General features: G+C 43.9%; 1 long non-coding RNA gene across 1 annotated transcript in view; it reads left to right on the top strand.

The window, feature by feature from the left end:
* The first annotated feature begins 8,429 nt into the window (after positions 1 to 8,429).
* Positions 8,430 to 19,298, top strand: part of LOC146868403 (uncharacterized) — a 52,380-nt gene continuing 41,511 nt past the window's right edge. Inside the window, exon 1 of the long non-coding RNA XR_014966211.1 lies at positions 8,430 to 8,726. This is a non-coding gene — a long non-coding RNA (uncharacterized LOC146868403). The remainder of the gene's footprint in view (positions 8,727 to 19,298) is intronic.

The raw sequence follows: 19,298 nt of genomic DNA, 5'->3' as shown, positions 1-19,298 counted from the left end.
ATCCACCATACTTTCAATACGTTGCTTCTCTTTAAATTGGAACATTCTTCTTTTATATTTGCAGCATGTTTTCAATAAATTCTGAATCACTCTAGATCGAAAAAGTCTCTGAAGAATTTCTTGAAATTGTTTTTGTCTCCAAGTACCAGATACTATTTCTTTATCATCTTTCATTTTCCTCGTATTTGAAATTGAACTCTGCTTCACCTTACTTGAAAAATTCTTCTTTTTGCTTTGTGTGATGTTTTTCTCATTAAATGTTCGTAATACTTTTTTCAAAAATCGTCTTTTGCTTTTACTCAAACAGTTTCTCTACTAGTCTCATTTATTTCTACTTCAAGATCTTTCCTTTTCGTCAAATATATATTTTTCTTCTCTTTTTTTTTTTCACTTCTTCTAGGCATTTCCAAATTTCAATCCAAACAAAATAATTTTCTGAAAAACTAAAAATTGATTCAATTATTTTTCACATTTCTTCACTATGTTAAAATAATAACATACAATTGCAAAACTTCCACTAACAACTTTCAGACCCAGTGCTTCAACGCAAGCACGACAGATGAGCACTAGGATTACAAGTAGTGCCATAGACCATACAGCAAGTATTTATTTAATTATTTTCATACTCCTTTACAATTTATATATAACTGCACTACCTCATACTTTTCACCTCTCTGCCACACCCCACCACCCCACACCACGTTCTCTGCAACCCACCGCACACAACTTTATAAATAGTATTTTTAAAACTTTTAATCTATGTACTTAGAATGATATTATCAACCAAACATCACACATAAAAATGTCCATTATTACCTAACAATTTTATCAACAACTTCGCAAACATAACACTGCACCCAGGGCTTTAACTGTCTGTGGGGATGTGACCACCAGCACCTTATTTTTGGGAGCCTCGAAATGGGTCTTTATAGGGCTCATAATCCATTTTTTTTCTTTATTGCACTTAGGTGACACTGAGAGCATGCACATTGCTCACTACTTAGACGTGCAGACATCATGCCAAGTGACTCGCATTGTAGGAGAAGGGAAATCCTTTAAAGAGAGCCATTTTCTCTCAGTATTTCCCTTCTCTTTTTGCAACGCACCAGCAACATCATCGTGGGGTGATTAGCAGACAGACCACCAGGCACGCAACGCCGATGGGCCCGGACTCTCTGACACAGCTTCCCGGCCGCACATACAGAGACGCACCCGAGTACTTCACCGGTCTTCAAAACATCATTTTTTTGTAAAGGAGACTGTTCTTTTTCACCCCTTTTTACATCCCCTACATGCCCACTCTGCCTATTGCTGAAAGACTTAGGTTCCCCCGAAATTTCCCTCTGGTTGCGCCTCTGCAAACGACCACAACAAGGCAACTCCAGCACGAACCTGCTCTCACCTTACACGCGGTCTTGTTTTTGTGCTACGAAAACACACACTTTGCCTGCCTCACTAAGTTCTCACACCCCCTCTTTAATATGAACATAAAAGCTTTCCAATTACTTTTATATTCCTATACTGTTCTTCACATGGAAATATAGAACTCAAGGTTCTCACCACCCCAAATTAGCTCTCTGGTATACTTTCTCAAATATAAGAAGTACAGGTATTCAGTATCTGTCAGTCACCGCCACTTTAAAACAGTGTACCTATAAACAACTCGACAAAACGTTATGTTTCTAAATTAACGTATTACACTTAAAAGCTCCTTTACATTTCTTACGCTAGATGTACCTTTGTTTAAGACACCACCAGAGAAGGGTGTTGACGTATGCACCACAAAGAGTAACTCAAAGCTTTGTTATTCTTTATTAAAAAATCTGCCTGTCAATGCTTTTCGCAAGCCTTTTCAACGCCTTAAGAGTTTAGCTGGATGAGTATAATACGTCGTATTTAAGATCGGGGGCGGACGATGCACGGAAATAAGAACATATAGCTGAATAAAGGGCAAGTGGATGCATGGCCAGATGCATCAATGGATAGATACATAGATCAATGTATGGATGGATGGAAGGATGAATGAATGCAAAGAACAGTACTTACGATAGACGTGGGGTCTGATAAACGCTTAGGATTGAATCTGGGACAGATATATCTATGCATATATAGGCGTATCGCTGCATAAATGGCACAGTGCTTACTATAGGCGAGTGCGCTCATAGATGCTTAAGATAAGCGGACAAACAGATTTATGTATATATATAAGTAGGAATATATGCATCAATTAAAAGATGGTTGAATGGCGCAGTGCTTAGGATGCATGGATACTGCGCTTTAATTGGGCCGGGTCTGGGGACCGGCACTTATTTTCAGGCAGCCTCCAAACGACTCTCTAGCAGGCTCTATTTTCGGCCCTCTCAAAGATAGTCAATATTTTTTTGTATTTTATTACACTGCAGTGACAGCATGCACATCGATGTACACATGTTTATTTTGCTCACTACTGAGAACTGGAGACATCACGCTAGGTTACCCACGTTGTAGAAGAAAGGGAAATCCTTTAAACAATGTTTTTTTCCGAACCTACGATAATTGGAAAAGATTTTCTAAAGCACACAATGATACTTATCTTGATTTAGACCACGCCCTAACTTGCATTGCGCCCACACCCCTTTAAGAGCTTTGCCCTGCCCCTTTTAGAGCACCCCCACTTGTTTTTTCTCCCACTTAGAACCCTAACTACACCATAGTAACAAACAAACAGTGTAACCTTCCATTAAAATCTACAATGGCACCAAGTTTCATAATTTTCCATCAACGCTATCAGCCTTCTACCAAAATCCAAGAGTGTCTATCAGCACGAAGATGTCTTACCCACAGAAATGTTGTGTAATTTCTGTACCTGTCTGCTGGAACACTCATCACCAAAACGTATTAAAACATGGGAATTTGCCAGAAAAACATATACCATACCATAAACCGATTCATAAATGGGCACACTGCCACTGCACCGCCCTCTTCCCGATCCCTCCTTACCTTCACAAAATTAAAGAAAGAGCCACACCAAACCTAGTAAACACACTATACCAATACAAGAACTTAATTTCAACAACCGTCTACCGGAAAGCTCATGAGCAAAGCGTATTAAAACAAATTTGCGGGTAAAACATATACCATGCCATAGGGCACTTTATAAGTGCTCCCACTGGTACTACATCACCTTCAGCAGCTCGACATCTGCACGTTACTAAATTCTGTGTTTTAATCAGAAACATACCCACCTCCCCACACCCACCCCCGCCCTTCCTTAACCGTACGAACTCAAACAGAAACCCCCACCATTCCTAGTAGCGCCACTATACCCATACACAGGCTTAATTTTAACAGGTATGTGCCGGAACACTTATCAACAAAAAGTATTCAAACATGCAAATTCACGGGAAAAACATAAACAATACCATAGCATGGTTAATAAATAGGCCCACTCAAACTACACATTACCTTTACTAACTACACATGCCCACGTTACAAATGTTCGTCTTATAATCAGCAACATACGCACATCCCCCACCCCCACCCATACCCATGCTTAACCTTACGAAATCAAACAACGAGCCCCTGCACTCCCGTTACCGCCACTATAGCCATAGGTAGACTTAATGTCAACAGGTGTCTGCTGGAACGCTCATCACCAAAAGCTATTAAAACTTACAATTTTGCAACTCAAACATACACCATACCATAAAACAGTTTATAAATAGTCACAGTACCACTACACCATCTCAACACCCGCCCTTGCTTAACTTTACGCAATAAAAGAAAGAGCCCAAGCAAACGTAGAAGCGCCACTATAGCCATACACAGCCTTAACTTCAAAAGATGTCTCCTGAAAAGCTCATCAGCAAACCGTATTAAAACATGCAAATTTGCGGGTAAAACACATACCATGCCATAGGGCGCTTTATAAGTGCTCCCAGTGGTACTACATCACCTTTAGTAGCTCCACATCTCCACGTTACTATATTGTGTATTTCAAACAGCAACATAACTACCTCCCCCACACTCACCCGCCCTTGGTTAACAGTACGAAATCAAACCGAAACCCCCCATTCCTAGTAGCGCCACTATACCCATACACAGGCTTAATTTTAACATGTGTCTACTGGAGCACTCATCAGCAAAAACTATTCAAACATGCAAATTGGCGGGTAAAACATAAACCATCCCATAGCACTGTTTATAAATGGGCCCAGTGAAACTACATAACCTTTAGTAACTACACATGCCCACGTTACAAATATCCGTCTTATAATCAGCAACATATGCACCTACCCCACCCCCACCCATCCCTTGCTTAACCTTACGAAATCAAACAACGAGCCCCAGCACTCCTGTTAACGCCACTATAGCCATACATAGACTTAATGTCAACAGGTGTCTGCCGGAACGCTCATCAGCAAAACCTATTAAAGCCTGCAATTTTGCAACTCAGACATACACCATACCATAAGACGGTTTATAAATAGTCACAGTACCACTGCACCACCTCAACACCCGCCCTTGCTTAACTTTACGCAATAAAAGAAAGAGCCCCTGCAAACGCTGAAGCGCCACTATAGCCAAACAGAGGCTTAATTTCAACAGATGTCTCCCGAAACGCTCATCAGCAAAACGTTATAAAACATGCAAATTTGCGACTAAAACATATCCCATGCCATAGGGCGCTTTATAAGTGCTCCCAGTGGTACTAGATCACCTTTAGTAGCTCGACATGTGCACGTTACTATATTACTATATTCTGTGTTTCAATCAGCAACATAACCACCTCCCCCACACCCACCCCCGCCCTTGCTTAACCGTACGAAATCAAACAGAAACCCCCACCATTCCCAGTAGCGCCAATATACCCATATACGACGTTAATTTTAACAGGTGTCTGCTGGAAAACTTATCAGCAAAAAGTATTCAAACATGCAAATTGGCAGGTAAAACATAAACCATCCCATAGCACGGTTTATAAATGGGTCCAGTCGAACTACACCACCTTTACTAGCTAGACATCTATATGTTACGAAAGTCATTTAAACACTCTGTAGAGTGTATAGCAGGGCATGGGGAGAGTAAACAAAGTTCTAATTCCCAAACTTTTGATATACAGTTCCTTTACTGTATCTATATTAAAGATATTAAATGGAATGAATAAATTGACGAGTGTCTCAAAAGGGATAGTGAAGCTCACCATCAGTAAAACACGAACCACTTCAACACCTACATATATCCGCCACAGCGACACAGCCTGACAAATAGTATCACTTCTAATCACATGTAGTTCTCTAATGTCAACAAAGTCATACAGAAAATATACTGCACATTTACATTTTTTTTTATCTCACACATTTATAAAACATCTCTTCTAAAGAAGCACTCCCCAACTACTTCTATTCCATAAGAACAGACAATAATTAATACGTTTACTACCATATATTTTAGTATATCTACCTTTTTATTATTCACTAGTCAGAAACTACAAAAACTATTCACTATACCCAAATGCAAACCAGAAACCATATTCATATGTATCTCAACTTAGGATCACATGATTCAAACTATGCGTACATATAAAAGGAACGTATCACTTTTCCTATCTCCATCTCCTCTCCATGTACTCTCCAAACACTGTACACGGGCCCACTGTATAACAACCTACCCTGACTTACATTAAAACCTACCTCTCAGTGTCAAAAATAAGACCACAACCTGCCCACATAAAATTTCTGCATTTCGTTTTATCGCTTTTAACTTAATAACGCATACGTCTTCTACCACCACCCCACCCACCCCACTATTTCCACAAAAAGTATCAGTTGCAAACGTGCAACATTTTCTTTATCTCCCCAAATACATTACAAACTCCAGTTAATGCTGTACCTCATTTTCAAACAATACAGTCCTATAAAGATGACAAGCTACACTTCTTCTCTGTGAAAAATTCCTAAACGTATATAAAATACTTACATAACAGCTCAAATGTTATGCATATTTCATAACCAATATCAAACAACACACTCTACTAACACTATATTACTTTGAAATAAAAAATACTTTCAAAATTAAAAACTTTACCTCAAATACTTGATCAATACTATAAAACACATAACACACCTTGTTCATTTCTAACTCACCTTTGTAGTTATCCAGATTTCAAATGACACACGCATACAATTCTCTCTTTCTCATATAGTACATGTAAAGCTCCGACTTCATCAAGAATGAAACCAGGAATGGCACAATTTCTCTGTCGTTCCACACATAAATACATGTAAAGAACAAATCAGAATACTTCATTCCTTCAATGACATTCCAAAACTTACCTCCATTGGTTAATTTAGAATTTTCCTTCCGAAAAGCTACTTATTATTCTGCGCCACATACAGGTCACAAGTTCAACCTATTTTCTCACCACACTTTCTGGAACCTTCTACAACACCTGCAGGTTAAAAGTTCATCATTTTTTTTTTTACCTAACGTTATACTTTTGCAACATTTTATTGAACATTTAACGGCACGTGCACGTTAAAAGTTCACAATAGGGGTCAGGAGTTCATCAGCTTTATTCCCAACTCCAGCAGCACCTCACCTTACGCCCCCAGCGCCATCAGACCCGTAGGAGTCAGTGCTTTCCACTTTCCAAATACCAAATTCATTTCATACATACAAATTTATCTTCACACTTCCTATATAACACCCCCTAAGCACCATACACAAGTTAGAATGTTCGAAACAAAAGTTCCTCCAAGTAGCTATTTGACACTACTTGCACAGATGTGGCACAGCGGCCAGAGCACATGACTTCACAGCATATGACACACAGTTTGGGCTCAGGCTTTCATCCCCGAGTCCGGCAGCAGCTCAGCTTAGCAACATGAGACTTCACACACTACCTCATATATTTTCCGTACCCCAGAACTTTCAGACTAGGGGTGGGCGGAAATGTTAAAAATCTCCGCAAACACGCGGAAATATCGCGAAGACGCAGAAGTTTTTTTCCCGCCCATTCGCTGTATTTTCTGCGTGATCGCGGCTCGCCAACTTACCCATGCGGTTGCTCACGGGCGCGGCCATCTTGTTTTCACCTGTCCCGCCCGCTCGCGTTCGATATGACGTGCCCGCATCCTCACGCTCTCGGTGGAGAATGACGTGTTCGAGATCTCAATCATCTCTTACTCTAGCGGTGCATGATTGCGAGAAGAAAGACGTGATCGCGCGACTAATGATGTGATCGCGCGACAAATGACGTTAATGCGGTCGCGAACTGTCACGAGACAGCGCAAATGGCTACCAACAATCCAACATCTCGTGGAGAAGGTGACCGGATCAGGAAAACTTGTCGGCGAATGCGGGGATTCTGGTCAGGCGATCGCGCGCATGCGAGAATGTATTTTTTTACAGCACGAGCAAGAAAAAAATGTCCTGTAAGATGCGGATTGCGGAAATTTTGACATTTTCGCGCTCTCCGCGGAACGCGAAAATGTCAAATTATCGCAATTTCCGTGAGCGGAACGTAATTTTCGCCCAGGCCTAATTCAGACCAGTACGGGTCAGTAGTTTGTCCTAGTAGTTATAAACCCATGATGACACTACTGCCACAGCTGTACTGCAGCGGCCACGGCACATGACTTCACAGCATAAGACACACAATTTAGACTCGCGCTCTAATCCCCGAGTCCCGCACCACCTCACCTTAGCAGCAACACACTATAGGCAATACCCCATTTAATTTTTGTAGCCTAGCACTTTCACACCGGTAGGCATGATTAGTTTACTTCACACCCCCTCTATAGCACACCCTAAACACCCCACAGAGGTTACAGTGCTCCTACCCTCCTATTTCCCTCTTTTTTCGCCCTTTTTTAGGTCTTGCGCCCAGCGTTGCACTGCGCGAGACATTTAGTAGGTGAAAAACGGGGATTTGGAGCTGACCTAGGAATGGCACACGCACGAGCGTGTGCCTTTCCTTCGGTTGCACGTTATTGGCCTTTGCGTGCGTGCTTTTTTTAAAGCCAGCACGCAATAGGCCAAAGGCGGGCGCATTGCTCCGCCCATGGCCTATTGGTGTCTATTACGCGCTTGGTGCGCGTAATAGACACCAATAGGCCATGTGGTTTCAATTATCGTGCCCAGACACGGGCGCTATAATTGAAAGCACATTGGTCGCAGTGGCGAGCGCGCACCAACCACTCGTTGTGCGTGCGAGAGCAGCTAGTTATTATGTTGTTCTGAATTTGCTTGAGTAGGATCACTGCAATGAAAACATTTGGTGATTTAGAAAGCGGTGTTTTAACTCGGTATCATCAAACGGTAGTTCCGCTTCCCTGGGCTTAAAAATAACTTTTTGGAGTGACACTATCTCTGCAGGTGAAATCTCCGTGACTCAGAAGGCATTGACCTGCCATGATCGGTATGTCGAGAACATGTGATTAGCTCTCACTGTGGAATGAGGCTCTGCATGTGCGTCTCCGGCGGCCAAGCCCTCCCACCCACAGCTAAGATGTAAACCCTGTGTTGGCGCCTCCGTCCGGAAGATGAAACTATAGGGAGGAGGAGGGTGAATGGACGGACGGAGCAGCCGGAGCGTGCCCCCACCCGCCAAGGACGGAACAGCTGGAGCCGGATTCATGCAAGGTGCGCGTATGACTGGCCAGCGGGGCAGGATGCCAGAGCAGGCGCAGCGCTCGGTCGGTGTCCTAATGCCCGACGGGCAGGAGACCTGCTTTGCAGTCGGGGTACGTGTTAATGCAGCAACCCAGAGGGGGGAATGGAATGCCGCAGGTGATCATGTGTGGAGCTTGTGTGGCGAAGGTGGGAGGGGGGCTAGGAAGGGCCGGGTGCTAAAATGACTGATTATTTAGCATTTCAGAACTTTTTCTCATGTTTGAAACCCACCCTTCTAGCCCGACGAGGAAGGAGCAATTGCAATGTTCACTCTTTCTGCCAGGAAGATCCCCTCTTGGATATCTCGAAATTCCGACTCTTCTAATCAAATTATATTTCTGCCATGGTCTCCGAAATAGGCTTAAAAGTCCCGCGCGATTCTGCTGTGGCATACTGGCCAAATATTTCAGTTACGTGCAAATTACGCGGCCAGTGAAGGCACCGCGGGTTGCTGCCCCTGACGCTTCTGTGTGTGCTCGATCACGAGCCTTGCGTTGTATCTGCTCCTCTCTTGCCACGCCGTATGTTATCTCTGGTACTTCATTATTTCCGTGTGAGCAAGCATTAATAGATGGCACTCGAGATCGGTTTCATGCGCACTCATTCGGCTAGCGTGGTTTGTGAGCAGTTTCACAATCTTGCTGTTCATAATGTTTAGAAACCAGGATTCCTGCTGAAACGAAAATGTGACAACATAACTTTGCACTGCTGTTCATCGGTGCTAAGATGAGTGTGGGACAACCAGGGCTTTAAGTGGGCTGGGTCTTGCCGGTGCTCAGCAGCGGCAGTTCTTAAAAGCAGGCGTCGAAACGGGTCCCTATCACGCTCTCTATTTTTACCCTCTGGGGGGAGGCGGACATAACTCTGCAATAGTAGCACCGGTCACTGCTTTTGATGTAACTTCTAAGAGACTCGTTCTTTTGTTTTATATAGCGCACACTTGGAGGGTTTTACATTCGCATCATCGACATTACACTAGCACATGTTCATTTTTTGAATCACCAGATGTACAGCCGACGTTCGGCTCGAACCTGCTGTCTCAGCTCGAAAGCTCTAGCCTTACGCCACATGCTCGCTCACAAAAACTGCAGCATTTTCAGTATTATATACAACGAAAACATAGTTCATAATTATCTTATGCAACTTACAACAATTGACAAAGGCAATAATACTGGCTTGTTGCGGGTGTCATGTCACTTGTATTATAAATCTGGATGCAATGATAGACGAAACACAATACCAGCACACTATGCTAAGCACAGATTTGCTGCTGCAGGCAGTGTTTTTGATAACAGAGATACCAACTGTAACAAGCATTGGCATAGCCAATAGGTCTCGCTTTTGGGACCTTATAAGTGTTTAGCCATGCAACAGTTGATGTTGTTGCACCAAGGATATTGTGCTGCATAACTAAATACTTATAAGGTCCCAAAAGCAAGATCTACTGGCTATGACAATGCTTGTTGAATGAGTATCTTCCAAAAGATTTTACTACAGAGCACCTGTTTTGTCTTGTGTCTGGGTTATGTTTGAATGTCTCATTGGTTTATCAAAAAGCACCACGAAGAGTCGGAAGTGATAATAAATGCATTATACCCCTATGACACTGCTGCTGCATATCTGCCGCCAGTTAGGAACAAACACGAAGAGAGCCCTTGCAAATGGGTCAGCTGAGAACTATGCACCAACCTGCCCCCAATGGTGCCCTTATATTCTATGCAAGCTTTGGTTACCATTCTGCTAATGCCCACAAACCCTTCTGCTACAACCCAGCTGTTGCCTGTTAGTACCGGGCACCTCCAGACCTCCACGCGCCTGCCGGTCATCAACACGGATTTTGGCCCTTCTTCTGTCGTCACAGAAGTGTACATGCCAGAATGTCTAGCATTCCTCGAACCATAGAGCCTGCATAAACCTGTATATTGGATATGTAAATTACTAAAAATCAAAAGGTCTCGGCTTGCACAGAGCTAAAAAGAATTTGTGTCAGCATTGAAGCATTTCCATTGGAGCCATTTCCAATGTCATTATCTTAAGAAAGTAACCTGTCATTTTCTTTTCATTTATTGACAAAAAATATACCTTAAAAGCAGCCCACAAGTCTGTCCTACTGTACACTGACAAACCTAGCAACGGCTCCCATGCATCAGTGGCGTCCTCTTCATGGATGTTAAGCAGTAGCATACTGGACCAGGAGGGGTCTGTAGCAGGATGTTTAATCCACTGTAGCACAGAATCAGAGCCTATATTCATCCCGCTGAGCTCTTTTTCATGGTACTAAAACTCAAGGTACTTCTGCACCTGATCAGAAGTATGAAATACTGTATAAATACAACTGCTAAAAAACACACTAAGAAAGGAGACGGATATAAGACCTAAGTTTGTGAAAGGAAATATGGCACTCATTCTCTTGGTTAAAGAATGTGTGACGAATCTACGATATGTAGGTCAATAAGAAATACTTAGTATGGCACTCCTCTTGTACAACTATTATGACATCAGGAAAGAACTACATAATCTTTGCACTGAGGAAGAGGCACAAGCAGCAAAACACATTGACACAGCATCCAATCCCACTGGGAAGAATAAGACTGGAGATTTCTGACGACTTTCCTTGAGAACACACCTCCAACCACTTTAGTGGCTCCTCCTAATCTGTTATTTTGATTGAGACATATTGATAACTTATGTGTACTTGAGTCAATAGCAAAAGCATCTACCGAACAGCAAATACACCACGAAATTCCGTATTTAATGAATATCAAGGGCATGTGCCTATTTTGCACAACATGGTAATTTAGTTGAAATATTCAACCCCTTGTTTGCTAGCCAACACTACAGCCTCTCCAAAAGGGTACCTTTCATATTTGTCTTTTACACATATACAGCTTAAATGTGCATATGAATCAATATGGACAGGGCTGGGTCAGACAGGTAAGGAAGATCATACCAATTGCTTTTTTTCTGACGTATTTCAAAATAATGACACCACCCGTAAGTTCCTATGATTACAAACTAAGTTGAGGAGCAATATTGACTAAAGAGAAGAAAGCTGCAATTTGGCAGATACTGAAAATCCTCAAGTGAATTAATGAATGTGTCCTCATGTAACGCAACTGGTTCTCATGTAAAGTGCTACGATACCTGATTTTGGGTCAAGTTCGCGCTATATAAAACTTAGAGAGAAATGTTTTTTTAACCAGGTACGAAAATATGATCAGAGGCTGACAGTAGGCAGGCTGAAAGTGGACACTCGTGTCTATAGAAGGTAACAACTGTTCAACATCTGAGTCCCTTACACTGGTACTTTGCATACGATTATTCGGGCAGGATTTGGTTCAGACAGTAGCAAAGTTTTGACCATCAGATGTGCACAAAATATTAATAGTGTTTGGGGGGTATTGATTTTATCTCCCAAAGCGGTAGATATTAATGGTATGTAAAGCAAGAGTATGGTAATGTCAGGGGCATAAAAGTTAGGAACCCTCTTTAAATTGTCCTAGCATGGTGTGAAAGATGCCGCTTTGTATTTGTTAAAGGAACATCAAGATCGTAGGCATGCAGGTCATGAATTAAACCGGCAATTCTCCATATTGTGTAAGCAGCACAAGTGTTCGGGTGGGGCTAAAGAAGTTGTACTATCCGACGCATGGTTCAAGGCTCTTCCAGACACAAATTCTTGCCTGTGCCGAGTCGCATACGCACCTAGGAAACGATTGCAACTGCAGCTGCACGAGGGGCATGTGTACGGAGGTCAAAATATAACAAGCATTGGCTGCGAAAGTGAAACTGATGAATGCCGCGAAAGTGAAACTGATGAATGCTGTGAAAGTGATCGCGCGGCCTGCTGCAGTATAGAGTGGCGGGGGGGGGGGGGGGGGGGGGGTGTTGGAGGCCAGCAGAGTGACACGATCTGTGGTGGGGGAGGGAATTGAAGCACAGAGAGAGGCACGCAAAGCGCGCGCCCACGCACATGCACTCAAGCTCTAGGCCGGCCATGGCAGCATCTGGTAGCACTTTTTTTACCCCTTACTAAAAGTCGAGCAAGCAGCGCATGCGCTGCTCTAGGCTCGACCTAAAAATCGACCCAGCAAACCATAAAACAGCCCCACACACTGTTAAACAATTAGGCTCACACACTAATCTGTTATGCCAGCCCATCGGACACTGCCTGGCTGCTCTATAGGCCAGTCCGACCCTGTTCAGTACCCTTTGTATAAGTGTGCATAAGCGCGCCTTGCTGGTTGAACAGTGAGGGCTGATATTCTGAACACAGGCGCGGAGCAGCAGTCCAGGTTTTGTAAAATATCTGGTATCCCCATCGTATCGTGTATCCCCTCCTCTTCGGCACTTTTCGGAAACAAAACAGCCCGGGCAGGTTCAGACAGAAGCAGCTGATCACTGCTCGGGCTGAGTTAGGGGATAGACGATTCAACTGAATGCCAAACTCGGCTCTGGCGATAAATCACCAGAAACTTTTGCACAAAGAGAGACAGACAGAAAGCGCAATAAAAACAGAGAATGAATCATAACGGAAATAGCAATTAAGTTAATAAACATTATGAAAGCAAGGAAACTATTTCTGAAGGGTATGAAATCATAACGAAATAACATGAGGGGAAGAGAATAGAAACAACGCCAGGGGTTCAAATAAGGAGAAAAATAATATCAAACGTGCAAAAGATTAAAGGATAAAGGTAAAAAAAACAGCAATGAAAAAAGCAAAGTATTAAAATGGCGAAATAATGGGGCAGATTTACAATCCCCTTGTGCCACTTTTGCGTCACTTTTAACATGGGAAAAGTGACGCTAAAGTGGCGCAAGGGGCTAGTAAATCTGCCCCAAAGTGTTTTGATTTTCATATAATGAATATGTTACGAGGTGTTAATGACAAACATATAACTTGCACAGTAAGTTGAATAACAGTGCATGTTTAGTTTCTCATACAACATACTTGGCATTTTACCAGCTGCCCTATATTTTTGTGTCCATGCTAATTAAACAAGCATTGGCAACACAATTGGTCTCATACATTTGTGAAACTTAGAGCTATTGGCGTTGTAAATGACAATGTTTTTTACTTATTTTTTTAAGTCGAGCCTGGGCATCACATGCGCTACTCTGTGGCATGATGTATTGGAGTATGGAATAGAAGCCCCTCCCACTCTCCTCCCATATTTGCCATTGGCTTGTGTCATTGTCCTTCGTAAATGCTGGCTTCTGATTCGTTAATAGGCTTGTTAGTCCCTCCTTAGTACCGCCTTGTCTTAATTTGTAACCTCCCATGAGGGCTGGCCCTTTTACTTCAGTTGTTACACGGTACGTCTTTTTTAGTCTGTAAGCACTATTTTCTTTAATGAGTTTCTCCTACTGCAGGCACAACATGCTTTCCAGCAACGAACAAGTTACTTACCTTCGCGGTAACGCTTTTTCTGGTGGATACAGTATCTGCCTGTGGATTCCTCACCTTGTGAATATCCCCTGCACCAGCAACATTCGGAAACTTTTGTAGCTCTCCACTCCGACGAGGACGACGTCACAGAGGCACGGCTCCGCTCGCGGCTCCGCTGACGTCACTGGATCCATAAGAAGACCTTGTCGGCGTGATGACGTCAGTTCATCCCTTTTTTCCGTGCCTTCGAGGCACACGGACGGACTGACAGCAATATATATATACAGTATACACAGTACATAATACACAAAATAACACACACAGTGTGAAGATAATACAGGAAGGCAAAAGAAATAGCACTCTTCCTTTGACAGTAATAAATTAATTTTGAAACATCACTATTGTAGGTATACAAGGGTGGACAACGGGGAGGCGGGTGGGTCGGTGAGGAATCCACAGGCAGATACTGTATCCACCAGAAAAAGCATTACCGAAGGTAAGTAACTTGTTCTTCTGATGGATACATCTGCCAGTGGATTCCTCACCTTGTGAAAAGATTCCCACAGCAGTCCCACTCCTGGAGGAGGGTGTCCACCCTTCTATACCAGAAAGTCCTGAAGGACGGAACGAGCAAAGTGTCCATCCCTCCTCACCTCGGAATCCAAGTAATGCTTCGCGAAAGTGTGGAGGGAGGCCCAAGTTGCCGCTCTACAAATGTCATTCACAGGAACACCTCTAGATAAGGCAGATGTAGAAGACTTTGCCCTGGTAGAATGAGCCCTTTACCCTCTGGAGGTTCCTTACCGGCCAAAGAGTAACAAATCTTGATGCACAAGATAATCCATCTGGAAAGGGTGCGCGCGTGCACCGCTCTGCCTTTCCTGCAGCCAACAAAGCCCACGAAGAGCTGGTCGTCCACTCAAAAGTCCTTAGTCCTATCAAGGTAGAAGCTCACTGCCCTCTTAGGGTCCAAGCGGTGAAGCCGCTCCTCGTCCTTGGAAGGGTGAGGGGGAGGGGGAGGATAGAAGGTAGGAAGGGTAATGGATTGCCCCAGATGGAAAGGAGTTAGCACCTTATGCAGAAAAGCAGCCCTGGTCCTGAGTACCATTCTATCAGCATGAATGGTCAAAAACGGGGGTTTTGAACTCCGAGCTTGAAGCTCACTTACCCTCCTTGCCGAGGTAATGGCAACGAGAAAGACCGTTTTAAAAGATAACAGCCTTAAGGGACACTTGTGCAAGGGATTCGAAATGAGAACCCATCAGGTAAGTTAAGACAAGATTTAAGTCCCATTGAGGCACAATAAAAGGAGTAGGCGGAAACTTATTGGTAATGCCCTTAAGGAATCGTAAAACAATAGGTGACATAAACAATAACGGCTGATCTGGCAAGCAAAGGAAAGCAGACAAAGCCAATAGATATCCCTTCACAGTAGCTACAGCAAAGCCTTGCTGAGCAAGAGAAAGAGCAAACTGAAGGATGTTGGATAAACGAGCCCTCAAAGGATCAATACACTTCTCTCCACACCAAAGGACAAATATAGACCACCTATAAGAATAGACTGTTTTGGTGGAATGACGTCTGGCTGACAAAATAACGTCCATCACGTCAGGCGGGAGAGAAAAAGAATTCAGGTTGCCCCGTTCAATCTCCAGGCATGAAGGTGTAAGCTCTGGAGGTGGGGGTGTAGAACCTGCCCCTCCGACTGCGATAGGAGGTCTGCCCTGAGAAGGAGACGGAGCGGAGGGCACGAGGAGAGGTGGAGAAGATCTGTATACCACACCCTTCTTGGCCAATCCGGGGCGATCAATACGACTTGGGCCCGGTCTTGGTGAATCTTCCTCAGAACCCGAGGAATCAAGGGTATGGGAGGAAACGCGTAAAGGAGTTGTGAGCTCCAACTCAACTGAAACGCGTCCCCCAAAGCTCCCTGCATCGGATACTGGAGACTGCAGAATGACGGTCAGTGAGCGTTCTCGTGAGTGGCAAACAGATCCACCCGAGGAGTTGCCCACGTCCGAAAGATGTGCTGAGCTACCTCTGGATGAAGCCTCCACTCGTGGTCGACGGAAAACTGTCGACTAAGACTGTCTGCACGCACGTTCAGAACTCCGGCCAGATGATTTGTCATCAGACAAATCTGATGATCCTGAACCCAGGACCAGAGAAGCAGAGCCTCTCTGCAGAGACAATGCGACCCCACTCCTCCCTGCTTGTTGACATACCACATTGCGGTAGTGTTGTCCGTCAGGACTTGAATCGACTGACCGCGAAGGGAAGGGAGGAAGGTCTTGAGCTCCAAACGTATCGCCCATAATTCCAGAAGGTTGATGTGAAGCAACCTTTCCTCTGGAGGCCAAAGACCCTTGATCTCCAGATCCCCCAGATGAGCACCCCACCGTAAAGTGGATGCATCCGTTATCATCGTGGCCACTGATGGAGGAAGTGTTGCAGGGATTCTGCTTATGCACAGAACTATGCGCAGGAAACCAGGACCTCAGAGAATTGTGGTGTACCAGAAACTCCCCTCAGAACCAAGAACCCCTATCCGACTAGCTTAGTGTCCCATTCGTTAGCCGAGATTTAGCTCGGCGGTCCCAATGTATAGACAACCCAGAACAAGCGACTTAGATACTCTCAGGAGTGGTGGGAATCCGAAATACCCGTTGGTAGCTATATATCAGTCCACAACAGAATAACAAAGACACGGTAATGTTTAAAGAGTTTATTTTATAAACCTCGCGTCCTAAGATGCAGTACTTTGGCTAACACAAGCAGACAAATGGTTAAGATCAGAACCATCAGCATTGTTACAATACCATAGAAAATGAAAGGAGCAATCATAATAATAATGACAGTGGAAAGCGACCACCCTCCTTTCTCTAGCAACTAATAGGTTATTATTAGACTAATAGAAGGTCTCTTAGGCTTGCATGGGGGACCCCATACCTTATAGATCAGCTTAGTGGAATCACATCACAGGATCAGCTAGGCTCTCTCCTGCAACAGCTCTTCGTTTCGAATGTAACAGAAAACATGCTGCTCTGCAATATTAAAGGACTCGTCTGTCAGGTATTGGCAGCTGTATGTATGTTATGGCTAAGAAGTGGTACGATCAACCTGAACACAACAACCTGCACCGTCTAGTGACCCAGACTCGTTCTTTACACGGTGTACAGACCAAGGTCACTGCTCACTGTTAAGGATGTTAAACAACAGACGGTTCTCATGTGAAGCAAAGTCGAGTCAGCAGTTCTCGAATGAATAATATGTAACAACAGTGTCGCGTGCAAAAGCAGCAAAAGCAGCAAGCTGGCTTTCTAACAGCCAACGAGGTTATGCTAACTTAGCGTTGTACATAGGGAGTGGTTAACCCATACTACAAACCCCCTTGATCGGACTACTAACCACTGGGGGCGCACTTATCAAGAACGCAGAGTTCAAGTTAGAAAGAACGGAACCAAGGGCATGAACTATAAGTCCATATAAGGTAAGTGTAAGTTTGAAAAGAAAAAAAGTGTCAAAAATAGAAAAATGATGTCGTCAGGGGAAAAAAAACCATGAAAAAATGGGGAAAAATGACATCGATGGATGCACCATGAGTTGACCAAGACAAAGAGTCAATCCATCAAGGTATAGGCGCAATAAGTTGCAACAGCCTCCAAGAGGAAATCATTGGAGCGTTCCGCAAAATTATCCGCCATCCAATCCAGCAAGGGAAAGGAACACTCGTGTTAACTCACAATTGGAGCTTCCAGCACCACACAAGGGCAACAGGAAGGTTCCTCGACATAACTTCGTTCCAGCAAGTCAATCGCAGCCTCTTCAATGGCCCAATTTCCAAGGACTCCATGTGCCGTACCCAAGGCCATAAACCCGACACCAGAACATTCAAACTCATGAGCCGTTAAGGGGCGCATTAGTTGACCAAAATCCGGGACAGGTGACACCGAGTTTGACAGGCATAAATCCAGAGCCCACTGGAATGGAAAATCCAGGCAGTGAAAGACTGGTTGCACACAAGTAAAGAAAGGAAACCGGAAGGACAATCCATATGCGACACTTAAGGTCGCCAGGGGTAAGGTGCCATAGTATTCAAGCATCCGGTTACGCAGATGTAACAGCCGGGGCATGTTGTCTCGGTACGCAAGTTGCGCAGCCATTGCGTAGTACGCAAACCAATAGAAGTATTCCAGCTATAAGGGCGAGAAGCAAAGGGAGACCTCCGAAGACGCTGGAAAAAATAGAATGAAAAAATGCGGGAATCACACCAAAAATAGTTTGAAATGAGGTCACGAGGCCGGAGCCCACAAGTTTAAAAAAATGAACTATGCCAGTCGTAGATGAGGCATTAAAGATAGTTTGTATCAATGATCCAAAATGGAAGGGGAGGTCAGTATTCAAAAGCGCCTGCACCTCCGTGCCGGTGTTTGCCACGTGAAGAAGAAAGGTTTCACGGGACGAAGTCAAAGCGACCTCCCTTTGAGACAAAAGAGCCCTTATTCTGCTCATCTGGTTGAACTCTGCGCTCAAGGTTGGAATCGAAGGCCAGATAGAAACATCGAGCCGGCCACGCGGGGGTGGGAAAAGGACATTTTTACAGCAAACAACACGCTGTGAAACAGTCACTATGTATGGTATGCCCTTTAGCATCCCGCAGCAATCCTCATTATTTAAAAGCAAATAACTACCGTTAGCAAGCAGCGTGAAAGAAGGGGTTATAACCGGCACCGGTATACCTTTCAGGACGCAAGCCAAATTAGGAGAGTGTACATTGCAAGCACCATGTAATTGTATGTGTCTACACACTACAGAATGATCAGGGGCAGAAGTGCATTCCTCACCCTTCAAATAAACCTCTTCTCCCTCCCGCATGCATCTATATGTGAACGGGAGCGACCAAACTTCGTGCAGGAATGCAGTACCAAGTTGTTCATATCTGCCAAGAGCATAATGTTTCATGCACGAACTAAACTTAAAAAGCGGAAAAGGTAAAGTGATCACTCCGTGGATAAGCCACACGGCCGAATTTAACTCAGCAATTGAGAAAGGCAACGGTTCTAATTTCTCAATGTGCAGTAATGAATAAGTAGCATCCTTCATGGACATAAACTGTTGTTTTGCAGTTCAATTAAAAGGGAGGAACAAAGAGGAAACATTCATGTAATCCCATGGGACCTTCCCTGCCTTTAACGTTTGTAAAGTCCATGCAAACTGCATAACAGAACGCAACTGATTCTGGCCATGATAC

The sequence above is a fragment of the Triturus cristatus genome, chromosome 1_2 (genome assembly GCF_964204655.1).
Source record: "Triturus cristatus chromosome 1_2, aTriCri1.1, whole genome shotgun sequence".
NCBI lineage: Eukaryota > Metazoa > Chordata > Amphibia > Caudata > Salamandridae > Triturus > Triturus cristatus.
Note: the sequence above shows the minus strand (reverse complement) of the source record. Positions and strands in the feature narration are given on the sequence as shown.